The sequence below is a fragment of the Syngnathus scovelli genome, chromosome 9 (assembly GCF_024217435.2).
Source record: "Syngnathus scovelli strain Florida chromosome 9, RoL_Ssco_1.2, whole genome shotgun sequence".
NCBI lineage: Eukaryota > Metazoa > Chordata > Actinopteri > Syngnathiformes > Syngnathidae > Syngnathus > Syngnathus scovelli.
Window position 1 is genome coordinate 1,364,803 of NC_090855.1, and position 9,290 is coordinate 1,374,092.

The 9,290-nt window shown below is 47.3% G+C and overlaps 1 protein-coding gene across 2 annotated transcripts in view; it reads right to left on the reverse strand.

Moving 5' to 3' along the window:
- Positions 1-9,248, reverse strand: part of sema6cb (semaphorin 6Cb) — a 46,971-nt gene extending 37,723 nt beyond the window's left edge. For both annotated transcript variants that reach the window (XM_049729312.2, XM_049729311.2), the window contains exons 1-2: positions 9,004-9,248; positions 845-936 (exon numbers count right to left, since the gene is read on the reverse strand). The gene's annotated coding sequence lies outside the window, so the exon portion shown is untranslated. The remainder of the gene's footprint in view (positions 1-844; positions 937-9,003) is intronic.
- Positions 9,249-9,290: the final 42 nt, after the last annotated feature.

The following is a 9,290-nucleotide window of genomic DNA, read 5'->3' on the forward strand; positions in this document are numbered from 1 at the left end:
CCCGTCAACGAGGACCGGTGGTACGAGCGCGCGATAGGAAGCCGTCCACGGTTTCACATTAAAATGTCACAAAATGGATTACGGCACCAAGGAGTCGTTCGCCCGTCTGAGACGAGCGGTTGGTGACTCTCGATTGCCGACTGCAGTCACACAAACTCAACTAATCTAATTTTCAACGCAATCATATGAGCTTAACCACTAATCCTTTGCGTCATCGTTTTGCGAACATGAGCGCGTGATGACTCAGCATATTTATCGCTGTGTGCGATCGAATCTCTGGAACACAATGTCCCCCGAGCGATAACGCCAATAATTTCATTTTGTGAATGACTTCATGACACGCGTTTGTCAACAGCGCTTCCTCCACCTTGTTAAAATGCCACATATTGTAATACTAAAAAAAATAAATCAAATATGCATAAATTTGCAACGTAAATATTTTTTTCAGGGGAAAATTCTGACATTTTTAAAATAAAATATGCTTATTTTTCCAACGTAAATATTTTTTTTTCCAGGGAAAATTATGAAATTTGTAGGATTTAGACTTTAATATGTTTTTTTTCAGTATAATGCAAGAAGATTTATTTAGTTATTTATTTAAAAACTCATAAGGTGTGCTAACCCTCTCTAAAAAAAAATGTCCCCACTGCTACGTTTACCATATTCCAACATGATAGAGTAATCACGCGTCTCCAAAGCAGCGTAAGTATTTCTTTTTGTTGTTGTATGCATCTTAGTTAGCGAGCACAAAGAGGATCAGTGTAGCGCACCAACACGATGGCGCTCAGCGAATCAAACATTCCACCGGCACTAATTACACAAAATCGGCTTTTCAAATGCCTACCTTAGCTCAGCTCAGCATCTGAATCCATCCATGCGCACACACACACGCCCTGAGCGGGTCGCAACACGATGGGGGTCCACGGCAAAGAGGTCCTGCGGAGGACGAAAAAATTTAGGTTAGCAAGTTTTCAACGCAGAATGTGTCAAACACTCTGATGAACGCGGAAGTACACGCCGAAACATGTCAGGTCATTCAACCTAAATAATTTGTCTGTGATAAAAGAATCAGTAAAATAATCTTCAAATCAGGTTCATGAACCAAAGAGCGACTAATTTTTTTTGACATTGGGAGGTGGGATGGGGTTAAATTTGACAAATTCCGTGCAGCGGCCGTAGCGTCGCCAAATACGGGCGACAAACTTCCATTAAGCATTTTCCATTATCCGTTTGCGGGGAGACGCCGTCGGGAGCATGGAGTCACTTGGATCGCCAGCTCAACGCGCTGATGATGGAGGTTCTGACCTCGGCGGGAGGCAATTTCAAGCAGCGCCGGCCGGAAGAACGCCATTGTCCCGATTAGCCGACCCGCGGTGCATGCAGCGCTTCAGGTTATTAAAAAAAAAAAAAAAAAAAAATCTGGGAATCTCAGCTACATTTGGATGGGTAAATTATCCACATAATTAGCTGGATAATAAATCAAGTCTAAAAAATAAAATGTTACAATTATTTTCCATTTTCAATTTCGCTGACCACCTGCAATACCGCCACAGACCACTAAAGGGCCGCGGAGCACCGGTTGACAATCGCCGGTGTAAAATATAACGACAAGGCGAGAACGGGACGGGACACGATCGGCTTGACTTTCAAATGACAAGAAGCTTCTGGACGTGGCGACTTGACTTTCCACACACACGGAGCCGATTTTGTACAACAGAGCTTTGTAGCGGAACCAAGAAGCGCTTCGCCGACTCGGACCCGCCGGGATTCGCTCTCGCTCGTCATCCATCACGGCCCCGCTCTGTGTCATCTCGACATCCCTGCCAAAAAGCTTCCAAACCGCAAGTTGGAATTGGAGCAGGGATGTGCTCAATTGGATCCGGATGTTTTACTTGTGGGGCGCGGGGTCACGTGACCTCATCTCCCCTCGCCAGCTGACTTTTGCCACTGCTCGCTTGTGATGGACTCGCGAGTGTCCCTAAAAAAGTGCATTTTCCATGACATCCTCTTAGACGCTATTAGCGGAAGCTTAGCAAGCCGCTTGGACGACGTGGCGATCCCTTGCAGGAAGATTTAGACAATCACGTGAGATCAAGCCTGCGGGCGGTGTGATGGTGAAGCTTAAGACAATTCTATTATTCCACTCCGTTGCTTTTTGCTTGTGTCAGCAGAAGAGTGTGAATCCTATTAATTGCAATACATAGCTTTAAAACTCACTGTTGAGTCGTGAAAATCTGAAATATAAAAGGATAATACATACGGATTTACTTATTATATATAATTTGACTCCTCCTACGTGCCTTTTTTTTTTTTTTTTTTACAGCACTTTGATCTAAGCATCCCCCATCTTGTATTGTGAATATTCCCTTTGTAGAAAATGAGCTGAGCAGCAAAAAACCACGACAAAGGGCGGCCATTTTGTAATTTGCTGTCGATTGACAACGTTGACTCCCGTTGTTGTAAACCTATAAAACAAAAACCGAGCGCAAAGTGTTGCGCAATCCTTACTCATTGCGCAGGTTCCTTCCACTTCCCCAAAACGTCAGTCGGCGGAATTCGAGGAACCGTTGGCTCAAGCAAAAAACATGGCGGAAAAGCGTGTGTGGCGTGAAGCCAACCGACCATGTGATCACCTGGCAATGTCCAGGAAACGTCCAAACAAAGTGCACATTCCTGGGATTCTACCTAAGCTAGCAGCCATCCTCTTTGTGTCGCTCACAATAACAAAGTTTCCATTTTGAGGGTTTCCAGGTGGCCCGATCCTTCGCCACCTCGCGGGAAGTCTCTCCAGCTGTACCTCGCCCTCCCGACAGCAGTCTCCCTCCTTCCTTCGTCACCCCCTCCCCTCCCCTCCCTCCCTTCCTTCCTTCCTTCCAGCAGCTCTCCGCTAACCCATTTATTCATTTCCCCTTCAGTCGGCTGTGACACGAGAGGCGTCGGGAAGCCTTGTTCCCACCTCGGAAAGTGTAAAATGAGGAGTTGGGAGGGGGGCGGCGAATTAGCATAGCATAATTACAAGACGCGACCCGTCATCTGGCTTCCCCGGTGCCGTTGAAGGCCACTCCATGATAGCCGAGATGAATGTCGGAATTCAGGCTGTTAGTTTAACTGGGACGTAATAAGCGTGAGCGGCTCTTTCCAGAGAGCATTATCATGCTAATGTCAGTGAGGAGCAGATATAGCACAAAGCAACAAAAAAAAAAAAAAATAGATCATTCAATAAGGAGTGGAGACAAAGAGGCTAGCACATCGCCGCCCCCATCGCTAGTCCACCGCTGCCCCCGCAGGCGGGGAGCCAAATGGACTCGGACACTCGGTTCATTAAGAAAACAGGGTCTAATTAAAAAGGGCTCGGCGGCGAACGAGCGACCTGTGCCTCTTCGCTCTTGTCATTTGATTAAAAGAGCAGCTCGGACGGGTCCGACTATCATTTCTCCCGTTTGAATGAGAAAAAACATTAGGGAAGTCTATTATGAAACGATATGAGATGAGTCCATCCAATCGGGGTGAGCCGGTTCAAGTCGGTCTGGATACAACGTCTCTGATGGCATCATCGCTGATAACCATGGTGCTGATCATCTGGTTTGACATTAAAGATGATTTCATATTAAAAAAAAAAACAACGCAATTATTATTTTTCCAAAATGGTCCAGCTCTAATCATTCGAGACATTCGACAATTGGGCCGAGGAATTTGGTTCTTGGCAGATTCTGTTTAGACATCAAATTCATCGAGCAACAACAAAGCAAACACGATTAGCAAAAACAATGAAGCGCTCTTTTAAATCAGATTGTAGGCAATCAAGCGCTGATTAGACAAAGAAGTAGGACAAAGCCATGATATTATCATTTTTATGATTGCAGTCGGCGGCGGCGACGGCAAACAACAACGTTTAAGGTATTATGGGGAAAAAAAATGGCGAGGCATACAGGTCACCCACATAATTGATAGACAATCAATCGCAGCAAGATGATGCGATTCCAATGTTGACAGCAAACATTTGATGTGTGCCAACGTGTGATTGGAAAAGAGCCACAGATGAGTCGAGCAGATTAGATTGACTTTAATTAAAGTAAAAAACGCCCATGCAACGTGTCCCGCGTGTCAATGACTCAATTCCGATTGTCTCGTCTACACAATGAAAGCTCGTTCCCGCAGCGGGATTGACAACATTTACGCAACGCGGCAAACCGGGGTACGTCGGGTTTCCATCGAGCGGATCGCTTCGGTTCTGATCGGGTTCAAGCCTGCAATGTGAACGGCGGGAGAGAACATGCAAATACATACAGCTAGCATTAGCGCTAATTAGCTTGTATTAGCTACGCCTCGTTGTGAATTCCTATGAAGCGACGAGAATACAAACTCGAATTTATTATATTATTGCGATGAAATAATAGATTAACTCAATCTTGGTTACCGACCCCATCGTTCATAAATATTTTGTCAGAATCTGTTTAACTTTAATTCCCTGTGGATTAATAATAAAAGAAAAAAAAAAGGCAAATTGTTAAGATCTAAAAGCTCACAAAAAAGTTGTTCCAGTCTTTTAAAGCATCCTTCATGTCGGAACGGCGATAGGGAAATGTCAGGTCATCCTGACAGTTTTCAGATGGTTAAATTATAGATCTTCTGTTCCAGCTCTGATGTGTTAATTGTGTTTGGACATATGCCCCATTGCGACCGAGCAATCGGTGTTGACGGCTTTTGTGTAGCTCTTGAAAATAAAATGCGAAGCGAACTGAACTCTACTCGGTCGATGGAAGTTTTCCTACAAACGCAACCAGAACCGCATTCGAATCTGGAAAATGTAATTTGCTATCTTTTGTGTTCGCTCGGAAAATATTTTCGGGGGGCCTCACTTGGGATCACAAAACAAATCATACAATATGGACCGAGACACATTTGGATCCCAATGAAGTAATTACAAGCAAGACAAAAGTAAAGGTGTGAAATCAAAAGTCTTCATTTGACACTTTAATCAGAGGTACGCGAGTTGTTTTTGCATCGTTGGACGTCTGCCTGCTGGAATTCATGTCACAGAGAGCGAAGCCCCCGCCCCCCCCAACCCATAACAGCCTTTCTCCCTCCCTCCCTCCCTTCAAATATCCGTTTAAAAATAGACCAAGACGTATGGAAAGCAGCCCGGAGTTCTGAGAAGGAGCGCGCTGGCTTCCAAGGCAAATATTGCGCACATATGGCCGGCGTTAAAGAAATACGGCCATAAAAAGAAATATTACACAACACGCACGCGCGCTCGACACCTTCCACGCTTAATCGGGGACGCTCGTCTTGGATGATAAAACGGACTTTTCTACGAATAGCCGTGCCTGTGAAATGAAAGCGCCACGTAAATCGTTGCTTATCTGATTAGATCGGAAAATGCGCGCGAGCCTTCTCGACCTTGACCGATCGCAACGTCACGATCCGGCAAAATTGAAATTTCTCATTCTCGAGCACGGTTTTAAACGAGTGACGATTAATGTCTTTGTTAAGGCGCGATGAGAAGATGAATGGCGGTCAAGGTCAAAGGTTAAAGCTCGCAAAGGCGCCTCTGGATGACAAATGACACGAAATACGTGACGAACGAGGCGCTGGCGGGGCTGGCGGAAGCGGGCGGGGGTGCGCGGAGAAGAGAAAAGTCATTTTGGACTTTTAATTTCTTGCTTGGTTTCACATCTGCGGGCCATAAAAAGCTTCATTTTGTGAGACGGCGCCGTGACTCCTCCCCTTCACGCTGTTATGCTAATTGCTTTCGCAGAGACGTGACGACCGCTTTTGTCTTCCTCAAACCCTCAAAGTTTCTTTTCCGACCCGGTTTTTCCACACAGATCGGCGACCCCTCGTGACAAGACTCGTCAGTCAATCAAGCGAGTCAATCTACCCGAGCCAAAGACGACTTGTGTCGTGTGTGACCTTTGCGGCCGTCATTTTCCTGAAAGCGCCACTTTGACATTTGATGTCATCGAAGCACTAATGAGATAACATCACACCGGGTCTTGTTACGAGTTGACATTTCATCTGGAAAACTAAACATCGGCGCCATTATGCTAACGGGCTAACGATTTGTGTGTTTAATAAACAAGTGAAAGGAAAATTACGTACAAGACATCTCAGTTCAAAGCATCAAATGAGCTCCTTTAAAAAAAAAAAAAACTGAAAAACGTAAAAATGCAACTTAAAAGCTGCACAGCGCTTTCAAGATGATCCGCCTTCACGCTAAGTCGCAGCATCACAAAGCAAATCATCAAAACCTCCATTTTGTTTTTTTCTTTTTACATTTAGCACGTGATCAAAGCAGCGGGAGCTGGAAAAGTTGACGCGGCGCAACAAAGCAAATCAATAAGCGAGAGTGTATGGCCGCCAGCTATTTCCTCACATGCTGGCTTTCACTTTTCCACGCCGCGTCTCCGTTAGGCGAGCGAGCGCGTTGTCCGGGTTTTAAATAAACGTGGCGGAGGTGCATTGTGGGTAGAGCACTTAGCAAGTAATCACGCCGACAAGGCGGCACATACAGGCGGTCCACTCGCACGCGCTTAAGGCACTTCTGACAGATGGCGTTGAGGCTGCGGTGGCCTGCCGAGGTTACCGTGGTTACCCCCTCAGCTAATTCTGACCATGGCGCGTCACCTCACTTGTCCTCACATTGACAAAGATGTCAGAGTTGGAACAAGAGGGAACGTTTCATTGACACTGCGCTCCTATTTTTTTTCTCTTTAGTTTTTACAAAGTTTCCCAAAACACAGATTTGTTTTTAAAAATGTGCGCGGCCACTAATGAGCCGTTTCGCCAGGTGAGCAAGCGGTTGCTATGCAAATCCGCTCATCCGGCAGCCCCGCCTGGCAACCCGATTGAGACGAGCCCCGTGGGACAATAGGGAGACTCGACTAGCTTCGAGAAGAGTTCAGTTGCCCCGATTCATCCCATGCGGATTATAAAACGAGTCGTCAAGCGGCACCACTCAGTTGGTATCGCCACACCACCGCAAGCGCTCGGAAAAAAATCGATTGGCGGGGCCATCACGCCGACGAGGGGTTAAAGCTTCCCCGCCGCAGAAAGCGAGCCCCTCTGGATTGGACTGGCCGACACCTGACACTCAGCCAGCTTTTGCGGTCCAGAGCCGACCGCCATTTTTCCCCCGCTCAGCCTCGGACTGAACCCCGAGCGGGCGCTAACCACCGAGCGGTCGGAAGAGGGGAAGCCGCTACCGCTGCCGTGCGGTGAAAGCAGGGCGGGAGTTAAATTCCAAAATGGACGCCGGCGACAGCCTCTGATAGGAACAGGGGGGTTCTAACTTCTTGTGACATCGGCCTAGGCCGTAGGTGTCAAAATCGAGGCCCAATTACAAATTGTCGTCACTCATAAAAAATTGAAAAATTGCTAAGAATGTTTATTAGCATTTATCTTTTTAAAATATTTAATGAGTTGGACACCCCTGGCCTAGGCACTCACAATGTATCGATATTTAGAGAGAAACATACTCCGATTGGCCACCTCGTTGCCTGGGGCCGTTTCCTGGCGTCTTTAAAAACCCCTCAACGACGTCCTGTTTTACTGAGCTTGAAATGCTTCCATGTTCGAGGCCCACCTGGAAGGCACTTCATCCGACTCCATGTTCCCCAAGGGCCTACCCGGCCCGCCGCCCCCTCCCCGGGTCGTCCTCCCTGCTTAGGAGCCTAATTTCAACCGCCATTACCCCGAGGGCCGTTAAGGAGGTGCCATCTGCAACCGAGAACGCCCGAAACGAAAAACCCAACGTCGGGGATGGGAACTAAAATTACACAAAGGGATTAATGCTCCATTAGCTGTGCCGCCTGGGATGTCGACCAATCGGAACCAGAGGAAGTCACGTGACGTCAACATCAGAGGAGCTCACAAAATCAAAGTCAAAGTCAAATTTTAACACACTTGCAACATGATGAATCAAAGATCATTTTTACACATATGTCAGGGGTGTGCTCACTTTTGTGAGTCACTGCAAGCCACGCGAGCAAATTCTTAGTCGACCATACAGTCAAGTGAACGACTTGATGCTAAAAACAAAACCTGAAGTCCCCATCATCAGGTTGAAACCATTTTCAAATTTGTCCTCACGGGGCCAGAGCACTGGCCCTCAATTATGTCAACCTTTGCCTGTCCTCTGTTTTGGCCACATTAGATAAACATTGCAAAGTGCTCCAGATGAACCACACAGCGCATTTACGTCCCGCAAAATTGCGTTTGTATGGAGTATCGATCGCTTCTGTAACTGCGACATGATAGTGGCATTCTTAAAAGGTGGATTAAATCAGCTCAATCCCCACCGGAGGTCAAAGTGGCAACTTCACGTCTTGCCACTGCGTCTGCACAATCCAAAAAGACCAACTTGATGGACTGCTAAATGGGATGAAACCCAAATGGAAGAAAACAAAACTGGACGCTCGTTCGGAGCGGAACCCGAGCTGGCCACCGCCGCCGTGATGTCACTGCAGCAGCAGACGGAGAAGCCAGGTCGGGCGAATTCTCCCGGGAATGAGGTGACAACTTGAACGTCTGCCACACAGCAGCAGCGGTGACTTGACGTGCACGCGCACAGACGTCTGCCTGCTCGTGCACAATGACAAGCTAACCTGTTTCTCAGCATCTTCTTCCATCGCACAAGTGGAAGCTCGCTTGCTCTTTTGTGCGGCAGCAGAACAATGCTGTGAAAACAATGAGCTCACCCAGCCGCTTGGACCGGGCAGGTCCAGGGGAGCCAGCGAGCGAGCGAACGAGAGAGACACGAAAACATTCAGAACCGAGAGCAAAAACAAGCGATTGCTCATTAGACAGTGCTGAGTGGACACATTGTGTAGTCAGATGCTTTTCATTAGCGTCACAGTCGGTGCGCAAAGTTGCGGAGCGCGGACGTGGACGCCACCAGGCTCACAAGAACAGAGGCACCCCCAACACCCCCCCCCCCCCCAAAAAACAGAGTTTAACCAAAGCTGGAAAATGAAACCAACATGAAATGAGGGTTCGTCTTACCTTCTTTCTTGACCGTCGCGTACGTAGCTCACGGGAGGCTCGCGACAAACACACGCACAAAATTTGCCAACTGTTCGCTAGCTCCTCACTTGGTAGCTCTTACATGCCGTGACGTGACGGTCAACTGATAATGGCTTGTTATTAATCTTTCGGTGAGTTAGTGCTCCACGCGTACTTGCGTATCCCATAAAGTGTCCGTCCTCGCGCTCTGACAGACCCGAGCGAACTAGACTGAGACAAGACCAGAAGCACTGGCAGCGGCTGAGACCACGCCTTTTACTGAGTGA